Genomic DNA, 24788 nt, shown 5'->3' on the forward strand with positions numbered 1-24788 from the left:
AAGGGCCTTTTCAATTTGGCTGTCAGTGACTAGTGGTGTTCCTCAGGGGTCAGTATTGGGACCGTTACTTTTCACATTGATTGTCAGTGATTTGGATAATGGAGTCGATGGCTTTGTGGCAAAGTTTGTGGATGATAGGTGGAGGGGTAGGCAGTGCTGAGGAAGCAATGTGATTGCAGCAGGACTTGGACATATTGGAAGAATAGGCAGAAAAGTGGCAGATGGAATGCAGTGGAAATCTGCAGATGCTGCAAACTCAAACAACACACACAAAATGCTGGTGGAACACAGCAGGCTAGGCGGCATCTATAGGAAGAAGCGCTGTTGACGTTTCGGCCGAGACCCTTCGTCCTGTCAACACTTCTCCCTATAGATGCTGCCTGGCCTGCTGTGTTCCACCAGCATTTTGTGTGTGTTGATGGAATTCAGTGTTGGGAAATGTATGATAATGCATTTTGGTCAAAGGAACAATAGTGCAGACTATTATCTAACTGGAGAGAAGGTTCAAATATCAGAGGTGCAGAGAGACTTAGGAGTTCTTGTGCAAGACTACCAGAAGATTAATTTATAGGTTGTGCCTATGGTAAAGAAGACAAATGCAATGTTGGCATTTATTTCAAGGGGAATAGAATATAAACGCAAGGAGATAATGCTGAGCCTTTATAAAACACTAGTCAGACCACACTTGGAATATTGTCAATAACTTTCGGCCCCATATCTCAGAAAGGTTGTGTTGTCAGTGGAGAGAGTCCAGACCAGGTTGATGAGGATGATTCTGGGAATGAAGGGGTTAACATATGAGGAGAGTTTGGCAGCTTTGGGTCTGTTCTCACTAGAATTTAGAAGAATGTGGAGGGATCTCGTTGAAACCTACCGAATGTTGAAAGGACTAGGCAGGATGGATATTTAGAGGGTATTTCCTATGGTGGGGGTATCCAGAACTAGAAGGGACAGCCTCAAAATTGAGGATCGACCTTTTAGAACAGAGGTAAGAAGGAATTTTTTTTAGCCAGAGAGTGGTGAATCTGTGGAATTCTCTGCCACAGACTGCAGTGGAGGACAAGTCTGTGGGTACAGTTAAGGCGGAAGTTGATAATTTCTTGAGCAGTCAGGCATCAAAGGATATGGCGAGAAGGCAGGTGTGTGGGGTTGAGTGGGATCCGGTATCAGCCATGATGGAATGGCAGAGTAGACTCGATGGGCTGAATGGCCTGATTCTGCTCCTATGTCTTACGGTCAAATGGCCAAGTTCTGCTCCGTGGCTTTATGGTCCTGCGGCCTATGGAAAAACATGGCTGACCTGAAGTACATGGTGACACACTCACTGAGTCGAACATTATCCTGTGTGTGAGCTGCCAGCCGGTTTTACACAAAATCCTTTTCTCTTCTCTGCTGGAGTCAGCAGAATAGAATTTGTTGTGGAGGGTTGTGAACAAATCCTAGTCTATCACAGAAACCAGCAACACCCCCACCTCCCCCCACCGCATGGATTCTACTTACACTTCCTGCTGCCTCAGGAAAGCAACAACAAAATCACGCACACTTCCCATCCTGGTCCTCCTCTCCTCCCCCCCTCAAGAAGATGGGTTCTTGACCTCACAATCTACCCTAGAGCTGACACTACGTTCGGATATGGCCCAAGTGCAGGAAAAACACTGAAGCTGGTCGATACTTCACAGACTTTAATGTGAACAGAGTTAGAAGGAAAATAAAACAATGAACACTAGGCCAATCAGGGCCGTTAACTGAAACTCTCAAATGGAAAACGAAGCCCATACTGCGGCTGCATGGAATATCAAATGAATACCACCAGTCAGTTGATTCGACAGTCCAATTTCTCAGGCAAGACCGAATGCAAACAGACAGTGAAACATTGCTGGGCTTTGCACAAGGCTCGACAAGAACTACGACAAAAAGAATGGAGTTAAAATACCATCACAATGAAATAATAATTAGCTGACATGTGCATATTCACGAGCACAATTCCCGTATCTGCTGCACTGCCCAATCTGTAGCTGTGACAAAGACATAGAACATTGAGTAGTACACCACAGGAACAGGGCCTCTGGCCCACAATGATCCAATTAAATTAGGATTCAATTGGGCACTCTAACGAATCACCTCTGCCAACAAAACATTCACAACTTAGATTATCCTCACATTCACGTGCCTATCTATCTCTAATTCACCTACCGCCACTGCAGGCTGTGCAAAGCTTGTTCTGACCTTGCGTCTTATTACCTGCACTGCTCTCTTTCTGGAACTGTTAGACTTTATCCTGTATTCTGTCACTGTTTTCCCCTGTTCTACCTCAATGCACTGAGTAATGATTTGATCTGCAGGAACATAATGCAAGACAAGTTTTTTATTGTACTCGATCCATGACAATAATAAAACAGTTCCAGCTCCAATTCCAACTCTCACCAGGCAGATAGCACAAAAACCTGTCTCAAGGACATCCTCTCTCCCACTGTTATCAAACTCTTAAACAAACCTTTAACGAAAAAAAAATGAACTGTGGATCACTTAATCTAACAGATCATGGCCTCTACATGTTATTTGCACCCACACTGCACATTATTACATTATTTGTCTACCCACACTGCACATTATTTGTCTACCCACACTGTACATTATATGTATACACACAAAACATTATTTGTATCCACACTATACATTATTTGTACCAACACTTGAAATTATTTGTACCCACACTGCACATTATTTCTACGCACTCTACACATTTTATGCACCCACATTGCACATCATTTGTTCCAACACTGCACATTATTTGTACCCATAGTACACATTATTTGTCTACCCACACTGCACATTATTTGTACCCACACTACACATTATTTGTACCCACACTCCGCATCATTTGTCTACCCACACTGCACATTATTTGCACCCACAGTGCACATGATTTGTACCCACACTGCAAATTATTTGTCTCCCCACACTGCACATTATTTGTATCCACACTGCACATTATTTGTACCCACACTGCACATTATTTGTACCCACTCTGCACATTATTTGTATCCACACTGCACATTATTTGTACCCACACTGCACATTATTTGTATCCACACTGCACATTATTTGTACCCACACTGCACATTATTTGTACCCACTCTGCACATTATTTGTATCCACACTGCACATTATTTGTATCCACACTGCACATTATTTGTATCCACACTGCACATTATTTGTACCCGTACTGCACATTATTTGTCTACACGCACTGCACGTTATTTGTACACACACGGCACATTATTTATAAACACACTACACATTATTTGTCTACACGCACTGCATGTTATTTGTACCCACACTGCACATTATTTCTCTTTCTTTTTACAATATTTTTATTCAGAAGAAAAAAAAGATTTACAGAGTGCAACACATTGATACATCACAACATAACTTGTGTACATTCATATATTGTAATAAAATTGATCAAAATGTTATAGCATAACACATAGTTATATCACTCTGTAATCAAAAATTTAAAGATAAGTCATACATCCTAAAAGAAATTTTTTATATAAAATAACAGTCAACCCCCTACCAGCTACCAAAGAAAAAAGCTGATGGATGACAATGGATAATTAGAAAAAAATAGGTATTCACTTAAGAAGAGAAGATAAAAACATACATAAAAGTCTGTGCACTGTTAAACTTTAGAAATTGGAAAAGTAATTTAGGAAAGGTCCCCAAATATCATAAAAAGATTGTTTCGAATTTAAGACTGAGCAGCGGATCACTTCTAAATTTAAATACGACATAATATCACGTAGCCATTGAAGATGTGTAGGAGGGGTAGACTCCTTCCATTTAAGCAAGATTTCTCTTCTTGCTAAAAGAGAGGTAAAAACTAAAACCTGTAGGTTAGGAGTATTTAAAGTTATATGTTCATTTGCAATAATACCAAACAAGGCAGTAAGGGGATTTGGGTCAAATTCTACCCTAAAAAGTTGAAAGTATGAAATACTTCCTGCCAAAACTTTTCAATTGTAGGGCAAAACCAAAACATATGAATTAAAGAGGCATCAGCAGAGTTGCATTTATTACAAAGTGGAGAAACATTCGGGTAAAAACTGGAGAGCTTCTGTTTAGAAATGTAAGCTCTATGAACCACTTTAAATTGTAGAAAAGAATGACGAGCACAGAAAGATGATTTCTTAACCCGTTTAAGAATTTTATTCCATCTTTCATCACAATTCTGACAATTTAGGTCATCCTCCCATGCTGCACATTATTTGTACCCACACTGCACATTATTTTTCTACCCACACTACAAATTATTGGTACCCACACTGCACATTATTTGTACCCAAACTGCACATTATTTGTACCCATACTGCACATTATTTGTACCCACACTGCACAGTATTTGTACTCACACTGTACATTATTTGTACCCACACTGCACAATATTTGTACCCACACTGCACATTATTTGTACCCACACTGCACATTATTTGTACCCACACTGCACAGTATTTGTACTCACACTGCACATTATTTGTACCCATACTGCACATTATTTGTACCCACACTGCACAATATTTGTACCCACACTGCACATTATTTGTACCCGTACTGCATATTATTTGTACCCAAACTGCACATTATTTGTACCCATACTGCACATTATTTGTACCCACACTGCACAGTATTTGTACTCACACTGTACATTATTTGTACCCACACTGCACAATATTTGTACCCACACTGCACATTATTTCTCTACCCACACTGCAAATTATTGGTACCCACACTGCACATTATTTGTACCCACACTACACATTATTTGTACCCGTACTGCATATTATTTGTACCCAAACTGCACATTATTTGTACCCACACTGCACAGTATTTGTACCCACACTACACATTATTTGTACCCACACTGCACATTATTTGTACCCACACTGCACATCATTTGTCTACCCACACTACACATTATTTGTACACACACTGCAAATTATTTGCACCCGTACTGCACATTATTTGTACCCACACTGCACAATATTTGTACCCAGTCTACACATTATTTGTCTACCCACACTGCACATTATTTGCACACACACTGCACATTATTTATACACACACTACACATTATTTGTACACACACTGCACATTATTTATACACACACTACACATTATTTGCACCCACACTGTACATTATTTATCCACACACCTCACATTATTTGTCTACACGCACTGCATGTTATTTGTACCCACACTGCACATTATTTCTCTTTCTTTTTACAATATTTTTATTCAGAGGAAAAAAAAGATTTACAGAGTGCAACACATTGATACATCTCAACATAACTTGTGTACATTCATATATTGTAATAAAATTGATCAAAATGTTATAGCATAACACATAAAGTTATATCACTCTGTAATCAAAAATTTAAAGATAAGTCATACATCCTAAAAGAAATTTTTTATATAAAATAACAGTCAACCCCCTACCAGCTACCAAAGAAAAAAGCTGATGGATGACAATGGATAATTAGAAAAAAATAGGTATTCACTTAAGAAGAGAAGATAAAAACATACATAAAAGTCTGTGCACTGTTAAACTTTAGAAATTGGAAAAGTAATTTCGGAAAGGTCCCCAAATATCATAAAAAGATTGTTTCGAATTTAAGACTGAGCAGCGGATCTTTTCTAAATTTAAATACGACATAATATCACGTAGCCATTGAAGATGTGTAGGAGGGGTAGACTCCTTCCATTTAAGCAAGATTGCTCTCCTTGCTAAAAGAGAGGTAAAAACTAAAACCTGTAGGTTAGGAGTATTTAAAGTTATATGTTCATTTGCAATAATACCAAACAAGGCAGTAAGGGGATTTGGGTCAAATTCTACCCTAAAAAGTTGAAAGTATGAAATACTTCCTGCCAAAACTTTTCAATTGTAGGGCAAAACCAAAACATATGAATTAAAGAGGCATCAGCAGAGTTGCATTTATTACAAAGTGGAGAAACATTTGGGTAAAAACTGGACAGCTTCTGTTTAGAAATGTAAGCTCTATGAACCACTTTAAATTGTAGAAAAGAATGACGAGCACAGAAAGATGATTTCTTAACCCGTTTAAGAATTTTATTCCATCTTTCATCAGAAATCTGACAACATAGGTCATCCTCCCAAGCTGGTCATTATTTGTACCCGTACTACACATTATTTGTCTACCCACACTACACATTATTTGTCTACACGCACTGCACACTATTTGTTCCCACACTGCACATTATTTGTCTACACACACTGCAGATTATATGTACCCTTACTGCACATTATTTGTACCAACAATGCAAATTATTTGTACCATACTGCACATTACTTGTACCCACACTGCACATTATTTGTACCCAGACTGCACATTATTTGTACCCGTACTGCATATAATTTGTACCCACACTACACATTATTTGTACCCGTACTGCATATTATTTGTACCCAAACTGCACATTATTTGTACCCATACTGCACATTATTTGTACCCACACTGCACAATATTTGTACCCACACTGCACATTATTTCTCTACCCAGACTGCAAATTATTGGTACCCACACTGCACATTATTTGTACCCACACTACACATTATTTGTACCCGTACTGCATATTATTTGTACCCAAACTGCACATTATTTGTACCCATACTGCACATTATTTGTACCCACACTGCACATTATTTGTACCCACACTGCACATCATTTGTCTACCCACACTACACATTATTTGTACACACACTGTACAATATTTGTACCCAGTCTACACATTATTTGTACCCACACTGCACATTATTTGCACACACACTGCACATTATTTATACACACACTACACATTATTTGTACACACACTGTACATTATTTATACACACACCTCACATTATTTGTCTACACGCACTGCATGTTATTTGTACCCACACTGCACATTATTTCTCTTTCTTTTTACAATATTTTTATTCAGAAGAAAAAAAAGATTTACAGAGTGCAACGCATTGATACATCTCAACATAACTTGTGTACATTCATATATTGTAATAAAATTGATCAAAATGTTATAGCATAACACATAAAGTTATATCACCCTGTAATCAAAAATTTAAAGATAAGTCATACATCCTAAAAGAAATTTTTTATATAAAATAACAGTCAACCCCCTACCAGCTACCAAAGAAAAAAGCTGATGGATGACAATGGATAATTAGAAAAAAATTGGTATTCACTTAAGAAGAGAAGATAAAAACATACATAAAAGTTTGTGCACTGTTAAACTTTAGAAATTGGAAAAGTAATTTCGGAAAGGTCCCCAAATATCATAAAAAGATTGTTTCGAATTTAAGACTGAGCAGCGGATCTTTTCTAAATTTAAATACGACATAATATCACGTAGCCATTGAAGATGTGTAGGAGGGGTAGACTCCTTCCATTTAAGCAAGATTGCTCTCCTTGCTAAAAGAGAGGTAAAAACTAAAACCTGTAGGTTAGGAGTATTTAAAGTTATATGTTCATTTGCAATAATACCAAACAAGGCAGTAAGGGGATTTGGGTCAAATTCTACCCTAAAAAGTTGAAAGTATGAAATACTTCCTGCCAAAACTTTTCAATTGTAGGGCAAAACCAAAACATATGAATTAAAGAGGCATCAGCAGAGTTGCATTTATTACAAAGTGGAGAAACATTTGGGTAAAAACTGGACAGCTTCTGTTTAGAAATGTAAGCTCTATGAACCACTTTAAATTGTAGAAAAGAATGACGAGCACAGAAAGATGATTCCTTAACCCGTTTAAGAATTTTATTCCATCTTTCATCAGAAATCTGACAACATAGGTCATCCTCCCAAGCTGGTCATAATTTGTACCCGTACTACACATTATTTGTCTACCCACACTACACATTATTTGTCTACACGCACTGCACACTATTTGTTCCCACACTGCACATTATTTGTCTACACACACTGCAGATTATATGTACCCGTACTGCACATTATTTGTACCAACAACGCAAATTATTTGTACCATAATGCACATTACTTGTACCCACACTGCACATTATTTGTACCCAGACTGCACATTATTTGTATCCACACTGCACATTATTTGTACCCATACTGCACATAATTTGTCTACCCACACTGCACATTATTTCTACCCGTACCTCACATTATATGCACCCACACTGCACATTATTTGTCTACCCACACTGCACATTATTGGTACCCTCACTACACATTATTTGTACCTGGACTGCACATTATTTCTACACACACTGCACATTATATGCACCCACATTGCACATCATTTGTTCCCACGCTGCACATTAGTTGTACCCATAGTACACATTATTTGTCTACCCACACAGCGCATTATTTATACACACACTACACATTATTTGCACCCACACTGCATATTATTTGTACCCATACCGCACATTATTTGTACCCACACTGCACATTATTTCTACCCGCACTGTACATTAATTGTACCCGTAGTGCACATTATTTGTACCCACACTGCACGTTATTTGTCTACCCACATTGCAAATTATTGGTACCCACACTGCACATTATTTCTACCCGTACTGCATATTATTTGTACCCACACTGCACATTATTTCTACACACACTGCACATTATTTGTACCCAGACAGCACATTATTTGTACACACACTAGAAATTATTTCTACCTGTACTGCACATTATTTCTACGCACTCTACACATTATATACACCCACATTACACATCATTTGTTCCCACGCTGCACATTAATTGTCTACCCACACAGCACATTATTTATACACACACTACACATTATTTGCACCCACACTGCACATTATTTCTACCCGCACTGTACATTATTTGTACCCGTAGTGCACATTATTTGTACCCACACTGCACATTATTTGTACCCACACTGCACATTATTTTTCTACCCATACTGCATATTATTTGTACCCACACTGCACATTATTTGTCTACCCACACTGCACATTATTTGTATCCATACTGCACATTATTTGTACCCACAGTGCACATGATTTGTACCCGTACTGCACATTATTTGTTTCCACACTGCACAATATTGTCTAACCACACTGCACAATATTTGTACCCACACTGCACATTATTTGTACCCACACTGCACACTATTTGTACCTGTATTGCACATTATTTTTATGCACCCTACACATTATATGCACCCACACTGCACATTATGTATACGGACACTGCACATTAATTACCGAAACTGCACGTTATTTGTACCAACAGTGCACATTATTTGTACCCACACTACACATAATTTGTACCCATACCTGACATTATTTGTAACCAGACTACACATTATTTGTACATATACTGCACATCATTTGTACCCGTACGGCACATTATTTGTTCCCACACTGCACATTATTTGTACCCGTACTGCACATTATTTGTCTACCCACACTGCACAATATTTGTACCCGTAAGGCACATTATTTGTACCTGTACTGCATATAATTTATACCCACACTGCTCATTATTTGTACCCGTACTGCATATAATTTGTACCCACACTGTGCATTATTTGTGTACACACACTGCACATTACTTGTACCCAGACTGCACATTATTTGCACATGAACTCCACGTTATTTGTACCCGTAATGCAAATTATTTCCACCCACAGTACACATTATTTGTACCCACTCTGCACATTATTTGTCTACCAACACTGTACATTATTTGTACGCACTCTAGGAATTATTTGTACCTGTACTGCACATTATTTCTACGCACTCTACACATTATATGCACCCACATTGTGCATCATTTGTTCCCACGCTGCACATTAATTGTACCCGTAGTGCACATTATTTGTCTACCCACACAGCACATTATCTATACACACACTACACATTATTTGCACCCACACTGCATATTATTTGTACCCATACCGCACATTATTTGTACCCACACTGCACATTATTTCTACCCGCACTGTACATTATTTGTACCCGTAGTGCACATTATTTGTACCCACACTGCACGTTATTTGTCTACCCACATTGCAAATTATTGGTACCCACACTGCACATTATTTCTACCCGTACTGCATATTATTTGTACCCACACTGCACATTATTTCTACACACACTGCACATTATTTGTACCCAGACAGCACATTATTTGTACACACACTAGAAATTATTTCTAGCTGTACTGCACATTATTTCTACGCACTCTACACATTATATACACCCACATTGCACATCATTTGTTCCCACGCTGCACATTAATTGTCTACCCACACAGCACATTATTTATACACACACTACACATTATTTGCACCCACACTGCACATTATTTCTACCCGCACTGTACATTATTTGTACCCGTAGTGCACATTATTTGTACCCACACTGCACATTATTTGTACCCACACTGCACATTATTTTTCTACCCATACTGCATATTATTTGTACCCACACTGCACATTATTTGTCTACCCACACTGCACATTATTTGTATCCATACTGCACATTATTTGTACCCACAGTGCACATGATTTGTACCCGTACTGCACATTATTTGTTTCCACACTGCACAATATTGTCTAACCACACTGCACAATATTTGTACCCACACTGCACACTATTTGTACCAGTATTGCACATTATTTTTATGCACCCTACACATTATATGCACCCACACTGCACATTATGTATACGGACACTGCACATTAATTACCGAAACTGCACGTTATTTGTACCAACAGTGCACATTATTTGTACCCACACTACACATAATTTGTACCCATACCTGACATTATTTGTAACCAGACTACACATTATTTGTACATATACTGCACATCATTTGTACCCGTACGGCACATTATTTGTTCCCACACTGCACATTTTTTGTACCCGTACTGCACATTATTTGTCTACCCACACTGCACATTATTTGTACCCGTAAGGCACATTATTTGTACCTGTACTGCATATAATTTGTACCCACACTGCTCATTATTTGTACCCGTACTGCATATAATTTGTACCCACACTGTGCATTATTTGTGTACACACACTGCACATTACTTGTACCCAGACTGCACATTATTTGCACATGAACTCCACGTTATTTGTACCCGTAATGCAAATTATTTCCACCCACAGTACACATTATTTGTACCCACTCTGCACATTATTTGTCTACCAACACTGTACATTATTTGTACGCACTCTAGGAATTATTTGTACCTGTACTGCACATTATTTCTACGCACTCTACACATTATATGCACCCACATTGTGCATCATTTGTTCCCACGCTGCACATTAATTGTACCCGTAGTGCACATTATTTGTCTACCGACACTGCACATTATCTATACACACACTACACATTATTTGCACCCACACTGCATATTATTTGTACCCATACCGCACATTATTTGTACCCGGACTGCACATTATTTCTACACACACAGCACATTATTTGACTACCCACACAGCACATTATTTATACACACACTGCACATTATTTGACTATCCACACTGCACACTATTTGTACCCGTATTGCACATTATTTTTATGCACCCTACACATTATATGCACCCACACTGCACATTATGTATACGGACATTGCACATTAATTACCGAAACTGCACGTTATTTGTACCAACAGTGCACATTATTTGTACCCACACTACACATAATTTGTACCCATACCTGACATTATTTGTAACCAGACGACACATTATTTGTACACATACTGCACATCATTTGTACCCATACGGCACATTATTTGTACCCACACTAAACATTATTTGTACCCATTCTACACATTATTTGTACCCACACTGCACATTATTTGTCTACCCACACAGCACATTATCTATACACACACTACACATTATTTGCACCCACACTGCATATTATTTGTACCCATACCGCACATTATTTGTACCCACACTGCACATTATTTCTACCCGCACTGTACATTATTTGTACCCGTAGTGCACATTATTTGTACCCACACTACACATCATTTGTACCCATACCTGACATTATTTGTAACCAGACGACACATTATTTGTACACATACTGCACATCATTTGTACCCATACGGCACATTATTTGTACCCACACTAAACATTATTTGTACCCATTCTACACATTATTTGTACCCACACTGCACATTATTTGTCTACCCACACTGCACATTATTTGTACCCGTAAGGCACATTATTTGTACCCACACTAAACATTATTTGTACCCGTACGGCATATTATTTGTTCCGAAACTGCACATTATTTGTACCCATACTGCACATTATTTGTACCCACACTACACATTATTTGTACCCACACTACACATTATTTGTACCCGTACTGCATATTATTTGTACCCAAACTGCACATGATTTGTACCCATACTGCACATTATTTGTACCCACACTGCACAGTATTTGTACTCACACTGTACATTATTTGTACCCACACTGCACAATATTTGTACCCACACTGCACATTATTTCTCTACCCAGACTGCAAATTATTGGTACCCACACTGCACATTATTTGTACCCACACTACACATTATTTGTACCCGTACTGCATATTATTTGTACCCAAACTGCACATTATTTGTATCCATACTGCACATTATTTGTACCCACACTGCACATTATTTCTCTACCCACACTGCAAATTATTGGTACCCACACTGCACATTATTTGTACCCACACTACACATTATTTGTACCCGTACTGCATATTATATGTACCCAAACTGCACATTATTTGTACCCATACTGCACATTATTTGTACCCACACTGCACATTATTTGTCTACCCACACTGCACATTATTTGTACCCGTAAGGCACATTATTTGTACCCACAGTAAACATTATTTGTATCCGTACTGCACATTATTTCTACGCACTCTCCACATTATATGCACCCACATTGCACATTATTTGTACCCACACTACACATTATTTGTATCCGTACTGCATATAATTTGTACCCACACTGCACATCATTTGTACACGTACGGCACATTATTTGTACCCACACTACACATTATTTGTACCCGTACTGCATATTATTTGTACCCATCTGCACATTATTTGTACCCATACTGCACATTATTTGTACCCACACTGCACATCATTTGTCTACCCACACTACACATTATTTGTACACACACTGCAAATTATTTGCACCTGTACTGCACATTATTTGTACCCACACTGCACAATATTTGTACCCAGTCTACACATTATTTGTCTACGCACACTGCACATTATTTGCACACACACTGCACATTATTTATACACACACTACACATTATTTGCACCCACACTGTACATTATTTATACACACACCTCACATTATTTGTCTACATGCACTGCATGTTATTTGTACCCACACTGCACATTATTTCTCTTTCTTTTTACAATATTTTTATTCAGAAGAAAAATAAGATTTACAGAGTGCATCACATTGATACATCTCAACATAACTTGTGTACATTCATATATTGTAATAAAATTGATCAAAATGTTATAGCATAACACATAAAGTTATATCACTCTGTAATCAAAAATTTAAAGATAAGTCATACATCCTAAAAGAAATTTTTTATATAAAATAACAGTCAACCCCCTACCAGCTACCAAAGAAAAAAGCTGATGGATGACAATGGATAATTAGAAAAAAATAGGTATTCACTTAAGAAGAGAAGATAAAAACATACATAAAAGTTTGTGCACTGTTAAACTTTAGAAATTGGAAAAGTAATTTAGGAAAGGTCCCCAAATATCATAAAAAGATTGTTTCGAATTTAAGACTGAGCAGCGGATCTTTTCTAAATTTAAATACGACATAATATCACGTAGCCATTGAAGATGTGTAGGAGGGGTAGACTCCTTCCATTTAAGCAAGATTGCTCTCCTTGCTAAAAGAGAGGTAAAAACTAAAACCTGTAGGTTAGGAGTATTTAAAGTTATATGTTCATTTGCAATAATACCAAACAAGGCAGTAAGGGGATTTGGGTCAAATTCTACCCTAAAAAGTTGAAAGTATGAAATACTTCCTGCCAAAACTTTTCAATTGTAGGGCAAAACCAAAACATATGAATTAAAGAGGCATCAGCAGAGTTGCATTTATTACAAAGTGGAGAAACATTTGGGTAAAAACTGGACAGCTTCTGTTTAGAAATGTAAGCTCTATGAACCACTTTAAATTGTAGAAAAGAATGACGAGCACAGAAAGATGATTTCTTAACCCGTTTAAGAATTTTATTCCATCTTTCATCAGAAATCTGACAACATAGGTCATCTTCCCAAGCTGGTCATTATTTGTACCCGTACTACACATTATTTGTCTACCCACACTACACATTATTTGTCTACACGCACTGCACACTATTTGTTCCCACACTGCACATTATTTGTCTACACACACTGCAGATTATATGTACCCGTACTGCACATTATTTGTACCAACAATGCAAATTATTTGTACCATACTGCACATTACTTGTACCCACACTGCACATTATTTGTACCCAGACTGCACATAATTTGTCTACCCACACTGCACATTATTGGTACCCTCACTACACATTATTTGTACCTGGACTGCACATTATTTCTATACACACTGCACATTATTTGTACCCGTAAGGCACATTATTTGTACCCACAGTAAACATTATTTGTATCCGTACTGCACATTATTTCTACGCACTCTACACATTATATGCACCCACATTGCACATTATTTGTACCCACACTACACATTATTTGTACCCGTACTGCATATAATTTGTACCCACACTGCAGATCATTTGTACCCGTACGGCACATTATTTGTACCCACACTGCACAGTATTTGTACTCACACTGTACAGTATTTGTATCCACACTGCACAATATTTGTACCCACACTGCACATTATTTCTCTACCCACACTGCAAATTATTGGTACCCACACTGCACATTATTTGTACCCACACTGCACATCATTTGTACCCGTACGGCACATTATTTGTACCCACACTAAACATTATTTGTACCCGTACTGCACGTTGTTTCTCTACACACAGTGCACATTATTTGTCTAACCGTACTGCACATTATTTTCCCCACACTGAACATTATTTGCACCCACACTGGACATCATTTGTCTACCCACACTGCACATTATTTCTACCCGTACCTCACATTATATGCACCCACACTGCACGTTGTTTGTCTACCCACACTGCACATTATTGGTACCCTCACTACACATTATTTGTACCTGGACTGCACATTATTTCTACACACACTGCACATTATTTGTACCCGTAAGGCACATTATTTGTACCCACAGTAAACATTATTTGTATCCATACTGCACATTATTTCTACGCACTCTACACATTATATGCACCCACATTGCACATTATTTGTACCCACACTACACATTATTTGTACCCGTACTGCATATAATTTGTACCCACACTGCACATCATTTGTACCCGTACTGCATATTATTTGTACCCAAACTGCACATTATTTGTACCCATACTGCACATTATTTGTACCCACACTACACATTATTTGTACCCGTACTGCATATTATTTGTACCCAAACTGCACATTATTTGTACCCATACTGCACATTATTTGTACCCACACTGCACAGTATTTGTACTCACACTGTACATTATTTGTACCCACACTGCACAATATTTGTACCCACACTGCACATTATTTCTCTACCCACACTGCAAATTATTGGTACCCACACTACACATTATTTGCACCCACACTGCACATTATTTCTACCCGCACTGTACATTATTTGTACCCGTAGTGCACATTATTTGTCTACCCACACTGCACATTATTTGTATCCATACTGCACATTATTTGTACCCACAGTGCACATGATTTGTACCCGTACTGCACATTATTTGTTTCCACACTGCACAATATTGTCTAACCACACTGCACAATATTTGTACCCACACTGCACATTATTTGTACCCACACTGCACACTATTTGTACCAGTATTGCACATTATTTTTATGCACCCTACACATTATATGCACCCACACTGCACATTATGTATACGGACACTGCACATTAATTACCGAAACTGCACGTTATTTGTACCAACAGTGCACATTATTTGTACCCACACTACACATAATTTGTACCCATACCTGACATTATTTGTAACCAGACTACACATTATTTGTACATATACTGCACATCATTTGTACCCGTACGGCACATTATTTGTTCCCACACTGCACATTTTTTGTACCCGTACTGCACATTATTTGTCTACCCACACTGCACATTATTTGTACCCGTAAGGCACATTATTTGTACCTGTACTGCATATAATTTGTACCCACACTGCTCATTATTTGTACCCGTACTGCATATAATTTGTACCCACACTGTGCATTATTTGTGTACACACACTGCACATTACTTGTACACAGACTGCACATTATTTGCACATGAACTCCACGTTATTTGTACCCGTAATGCAAATTATTTCCACCCACAGTACACATTATTTGTACCCACTCTGCACATTATTTGTCTACCAACACTGTACATTATTTGTACGCACTCTAGGAATTATTTGTACCTGTACTGCACATTATTTCTACGCACTCTACACATTATATGCACCCACATTGTGCATCATTTGTTCCCACGCTGCACATTAATTGTACCCGTAGTGCACATTATTTGTCTACCCACACAGCACATTATCTATACACACACTACACATTATTTGCACCCACACTGCATATTATTTGTACCCATACCGCACATTATTTGTACCCGGACTGCACATTATTTCTACACACACAGCACATTATTTGACTACCCACACAGCACATTATTTATACACACACTGCACATTATTTGACTATCCACACTGCACACTATTTGTACCTGTATTGCACATTATTTTTATGCACCCTACACATTATATGCACCCACACTGCACATTATGTATACGGACATTGCACATTAATTACCGAAACTGCACGTTATTTGTACCAACAGTGCACATTATTTGTACCCACACTACACATAATTTGTACCCATACCTGACATTATTTGTAACCAGACGACACATTATTTGTACACATACTGCACATCATTTGTACCCATACGGCACATTATTTGTACCCACACTAAACATTATTTGTACCCATTCTACACATTATTTGTACCCACACTGCACATTATTTGTCTACCCACACTGCACATTATTTGTACCCGTAAGGCACATTATTTGTACCCACACTAAACATTATTTGTACCCGTACGGCATATTATTTGTTCCGAAACTGCACATTATTTGTACCCATACTGCACATTATTTGTACCCACACTACACATTATTTGTACCCACACTACACATTATTTGTACCCGTACTGCATATTATTTGTACCCAAACTGCACATGATTTGTACCCATACTGCACATTATTTGTACCCACACTGCACAGTATTTGTACTCACACTGTACATTATTTGTACCCACACTGCACAATATTTGTACCCACACTGCACATTATTTCTCTACCCAGACTGCAAATTATTGGTACCCACACTGCACATTATTTGTACCCACACTACACATTATTTGTACCCGTACTGCATATTATTTGTACCCAAACTGCACATTATTTGTATCCATACTGCACATTATTTGTACCCACACTGCACATTATTTCTCTACCCACACTGCAAATTATTGGTACCCACACTGCACATTATTTGTACCCACACTACACATTATTTGTACCCGTACTGCATATTATATGTACCCAAACTGCACATTATTTGTACCCATACTGCACATTATTTGTACCCACACTGCACATTATTTGTCTACCCACACTGCACATTATTTGTACCCGTAAGGCACATTATTTGTACCCACAGTAAACATTATTTGTATCCGTACTGCAAATTATTTCTACGCACTCTCCACATTATATGCACCCACATTGCACATTATTTGTACCCACACTACACATTATTTGTATCCGTACTGCATATAATTTGTACCCACACTGCACATCATTTGTACACGTACGGCACATTATTTGTACCCACACTACACATTATTTGTACCCGTACTGCATATTATTTGTACCCATCTGCACATTATTTGTACCCATACTGCACATTATTTGTACCCACACTGCACATCATTTGTCTACCCACACTACACATTATTTGTACACACACTGCAAATTATTTGCACCTGTACTGCACATTATTTGTACCCACACTGCACAATATTTGTACCCAGTCTACACATTATTTGTCTACGCACACTGCACATTATTTGCACACACACTGCACATTATTTATACACACACTACACATTATTTGCACCCACACTGTACATTATTTATACACACACCTCACATTATTTGTCTACATGCACTGCATGTTATTTGTACCCACACTGCACATTATTTCTCTTTCTTTTTACAATATTTTTATTCAGAAGAAAAATAAGATTTACAGAGTGCATCACATTGATACATCTCAACATAACTTGTGTACATTCATATATTGTAATAAAATTGATCAAAATGTTATAGCATAACACATAAAGTTATATCACTCTGTAATCAAAAATTTAAAGATAAGTCATACATCCTAAAAGAAATTTTTTATATAAAATAACAGTCAACCCCCTACCAGCTACCAAAGAAAAAAGCTGATGGATGACAATGGATAATTAGAAAAAAATAGGTATTCACTTAAGAAGAGAAGATAAAAACATACATAAAAGTTTGTGCACTGTTAAACTTTAGAAATTGGAAAAGTAATTTAGGAAAGGTCCCCAAATATCATAAAAAGATTGTTTCGAATTTAAGACTGAGCAGCGGATCTTTTCTAAATTTAAATACGACATAATATCACGTAGCCATTGAAGATGTGTAGGAGGGGTAGACTCCTTCCATTTAAGCAAGATTGCTCTCCTTGCTAAAAGAGAGGTAAAAACTAAAACCTGTAGGTTAGGAGTATTTAAAGTTATATGTTCATTTGCAATAATACCAAACAAGGCAGTAAGGGGATTTGGGTCAAATTCTACCCTAAAAAGTTGAAAGTATGAAATACTTCCTGCCAAAACTTTTCAATTGTAGGGCAAAACCAAAACATATGAATTAAAGAGGCATCAGCAGAGTTGCATTTATTACAAAGTGGAGAAACATTTGGGTAAAAACTGGACAGCTTCTGTTTAGAAATGTAAGCTCTATGAACCACTTTAAATTGTAGAAAAGAATGACGAGCACAGAAAGATGATTTCTTAACCCGTTTAAGAATTTTATTCCATCTTTCATCAGAAATCTGACAACATAGGTCATCTTCCCAAGCTGGTCATTATTTGTACCCGTACTACACATTATTTGTCTACCCACACTACACATTATTTGTCTACACGCACTGCACACTATTTGTTCCCACACTGCACATTATTTGTCTACACACACTGCAGATTATATGTACCCGTACTGCACATTATTTGTACCAACAATGCAAATTATTTGTACCATACTGCACATTACTTGTACCCACACTGCACATTATTTGTACCCAGACTGCACATAATTTGTCTACCCACACTGCACATTATTGGTACCCTCACTACACATTATTTGTACCTGGACTGCACATTATTTCTATACACACTGCACATTATTTGTACCCGTAAGGCACATTATTTGTACCCACAGTAAACATTATTTGTATCCGTACTGCACATTATTTCTACGCACTCTACACATTATATGCACCCACATTGCACATTATTTGTACCCACACTACACATTATTTGTACCCGTACTGCATATAATTTGTACCCACACTGCAGATCATTTGTACCCGTACGGCACATTATTTGTACCCACACTGCACAGTATTTGTACTCACACTGTACAGTATTTGTATCCACACTGCACAATATTTGTACCCACACTGCACATTATTTCTCTACCCACACTGCAAATTATTGGTACCCACACTGCACATTATTTGTACCCACACTGCACATCATTTGTACCCGTACGGCACATTATTTGTACCCACACTAAACATTATTTGTACCCGTACTGCACGTTGTTTCTCTACACACAGTGCACATTATTTGTCTAACCGTACTGCACATTATTTTCCCCACACTGAACATTATTTGCACCCACACTGGACATCATTTGTCTACCCACACTGCACATTATTTCTACCCGTACCTCACATTATATGCACCCACACTGCACGTTATTTGTCTACCCACACTGCACATTATTGGTACCCTCACTACACATTATTTGTACCTGGACTGCACATTATTTCTACACACACTGCACATTATTTGTACCCGTAAGGCACATTATTTGTACCCACAGTAAACATTATTTGTATCCATACTGCACATTATTTCTACGCACTCTACACATTATATGCACCCACATTGCACATTATTTGTACCCACACTACACATTATTTGTACCCGTACTGCATATAATTTGTACCCACACTGCACATCATTTGTACCCGTACTGCATATTATTTGTACCCAAACTGCACATTATTTGTACCCATACTGCACATTATTTGTACCCACACTACACATTATTTGTACCCGTACTGCATATTATTTGTACCCAAACTGCACATTATTTGTACCCATACTGCACATTATTTGTACCCACACTGCACAGTATTTGTACTCACACTGTACATTATTTGTACCCACACTGCACAATATTTGTACCCACACTGCACATTATTTCTCTACCCACACTGCAAATTATTGGTACCCACACTACACATTATTTGCACCCACACTGCACATTATTTCTACCCGCACTGTACATTATTTGTACCCGTAGTGCACATTATTTGTACCCACACTGCATATTATTTGTACCCACACTGCACATTATTTGTCTACCCACACTGCACATTATTTGTACCCACACTGCACATTATTTGTCTACCCACACTGCACATTATTTGTACCCACAGTGCACATTATTTGTACCCGTACTGCACATTATTTGTTCCCACACTGCACGTTATTGTCTAACCACACTGCACAATATTTGTACCCACAATGCACATTATTTGTACCCACACTGCACACTATGTATACGGACACTGCACATTAATTACCGAAACTGCACGTTATTTGTACCAACAGTGCACATTATTTGTACCCACACTACACATAATTTGTACCCATACCTGACATTATTTGTACCCACACTGCACATCATTTGTCTACCCACACTGCACATTATTTGTACCCAGACTGCACATTATTTGTATCCACACTGCACATAATTTGTCTACCCACACTGCACATTATTTCTACCCGTACCTCACTTTATATGCACCCACACTGCACGTTATTTGTACCCGTACTGCAATTAATTTGTACCCACACTGCGCATTATTTGTGTACACACACTGCACATTACTTGTACCCAGACTGCACATTATTTGCACATGAACTCCATGTTATTTGTACCCGTAATGCAAATTATTTCCACCCACAGTACACATTATTTGTACCCACTCTGCACATTATTTGACTACCAACACTGTACATTATTTGTACCCACACTAGGAATTATTTGTACCTGTACTGCACATTATTTCTACGCACTCTACACATTTTATGCACCCACATTGTGCATCATTTGTTCACACGCTGCACATTAATTGTACCCGTAGTGCACATTATTTGTCTACCCACACAGCACATTATTTGTACCCACACAGCATATTATTTGTACCCATACCACACATTATTTGTACCCGGACTGCACATTATTTCTACACACACAGCACATTATTTGACTATCCACACTGCACACTATTTGTACCCGTATTGCACATTATTTTTATGCACCCTACACATTATATGCACCCACACTGCACATTATGTATACGGACATTGCACATTAATTACCAAAACTGCACGTTATTTGTACCAACAGTGCACATTATTTGTACCCACACTACACATCATTTGTACCCATACCTGACATTATTTGTAACCAAACTACACATTATTTGTACACATACTGCACATCATTTATACCCATACGGCACATTATTTGTACCCACACTGCACATTATTTGTACCCATACTGCACATTATTTGTACCCAAACTGCACATTATTTGTCTACCCACACTGCACATTATTTGTACCCATACTGCACATTATTTGTACCCACACTGCACATTATTTGTCTACCCACACTGCACATTATTTGTACCCATACTGCACATTATTTGTACCAACACTGCACATTATTTGTCTACCCACACTGCACATTATTTGTACCCATACTGCACATTATTTGTACCCACACTGCACATTATTTGTCTACCCACACTGCACATTATTTGTACCCGTAAGGCACATTATTTGTACCCACAGTAAACATTATTTGTATCGGTACTGCATATTATTTCTACGCACTCTCCACATTATATGCACCCACATTGCACATTATTTGTACCCACACTACACATTATTTGTACCTGTACTGCATATAATTTGTACCCACACTGCAGATCATTTGTACCCGTACGGCACATTATTTGTACCCACACTGCACAGTATTTGTACCCACACTACACAGTATTGGTACCCACACTGCACATTATTTGTACCAACAATGCACATCATTTGTCTACCCACACTACACATTATTTGTACACACACTGCAAATTATTTGCACCTGTACTGCACATTATTTGTACCCACACTGCACAATATTTGTACCCACACTACACATTATTTGTACCCGTACTGCATATAATTTGTACCCACACTGCAGATCATTTGTACCCGTACGGCACATTATTTGTACCCACACTACACATTATTTGTACCCACACTGCACATCATTTGTACCCGTACGGCACATTATTTGTACGCACACTAAACATTATTTGTACCCGTACTGCACGTTATTTGTCTACACACAGTGCACATTATTTGTCTAACCGTACTGCACATTATTTTCCCCACACTGAACATTATTTGCACCCACACTGGACATCATTTGTCTACCCAGACTACACATTATTTGTACCCGTACTGCACATTATTTGTACCCACACTAAACATTATTTGTACCCATTCTACACATTATTTGTACCCACACTGCACATTATTTGTCTACCCACACTGCACATTATTTGTACCCGTAAGGCACATTATTTGTACCCACACTAAACATTATTTGTACCCGTACGGCATATTATTTGTACCGAAACTGCACATTATTTGTACCCATACTGCACATTATTTGTACCCACACTACACATTATTTGTACCCACACTACACATTATTTGTACCCGTACTGCATATTATTTGTACCCAAACTGCACATGATTTGTACCCATACTGCACATTATTTGTACCCACACTGCACAGTATTTGTACTCACACTGTACATTATTTGTACCCACACTGCACAATATTTGTACCCACACTGCACATTATTTCTCTACCCAGACTGCAAATTATTGGTACCCACACTGCACATTATTTGTACCCACACTACACATTATTTGTACCCGTACTGCATATTATTTGTACCCAAACTGCACATTATTTGTATCCATACTGCACATTATTTGTACCCACACTGCACATTATTTCTCTACCCACACTGCAAATTATTGGTACCCACACTGCACATTATTTGTACCCACACTACACATTATTTGTACCCGTACTGCATATTATATGTACCCAAACTGCACATTATTTGTACCCATACTGCACATTATTTGTACCCACACTGCACATTATTTGTCTACCCACACTGCACATTATTTGTACCCGTAAGGCACATTATTTGTACCCACAGTAAACATTATTTGTATCCGTACTGCACATTATTTCTACGCACTCTCCACATTATATGCACCCACATTGCACATTATTTGTACCCACACTACACATTATTTGTATCCGTACTGCATATAATTTGTACCCACACTGCACATCATTTGTACACGTACGGCACATTATTTGTACCCACACTACACATTATTTGTACCCGTACTGCATATTATTTGTACCCATCTGCACATTATTTGTACCCATACTGCACATTATTTGTACCCACACTGCACAGTATTTGTACCCACACTACACATTATTTGTACCCACACTGCACATTATTTGTACCCACACTGCACATCATTTGTCTACCCACACTACACATTATTTGTACACACACTGCAAATTATTTGCACCTGTACTGCACATTATTTGTACCCACACTGCACAATATTTGTACCCAGTCTACACATTATTTGTCTACGCACACTGCACATTATTTGCACACACACTGCACATTATTTATACACACACTACACATTATTTGCACCCACACTGTACATTATTTATACACACACCTCACATTATTTGTCTACATGCACTGCATGTTATTTGTACCCACACTGCACATTATTTCTCTTTCTTTTTACAATATTTTTATTCAGAAGAAAAATAAGATTTACAGAGTGCATCACATTGATACATCTCAACATAACTTGTGTACATTCATATATTGTAATAAAATTGATCAAAATGTTATAGCATAACACATAAAGTTATATCACTCTGTAATCAAAAATTTAAAGATAAGTCATACATCCTAAAAGAAATTTTTTATATAA

Source organism: Hemitrygon akajei, chromosome 11 (assembly GCF_048418815.1).
Source record: "Hemitrygon akajei chromosome 11, sHemAka1.3, whole genome shotgun sequence".
NCBI classification, from domain to species: domain Eukaryota; kingdom Metazoa; phylum Chordata; class Chondrichthyes; order Myliobatiformes; family Dasyatidae; genus Hemitrygon; species Hemitrygon akajei.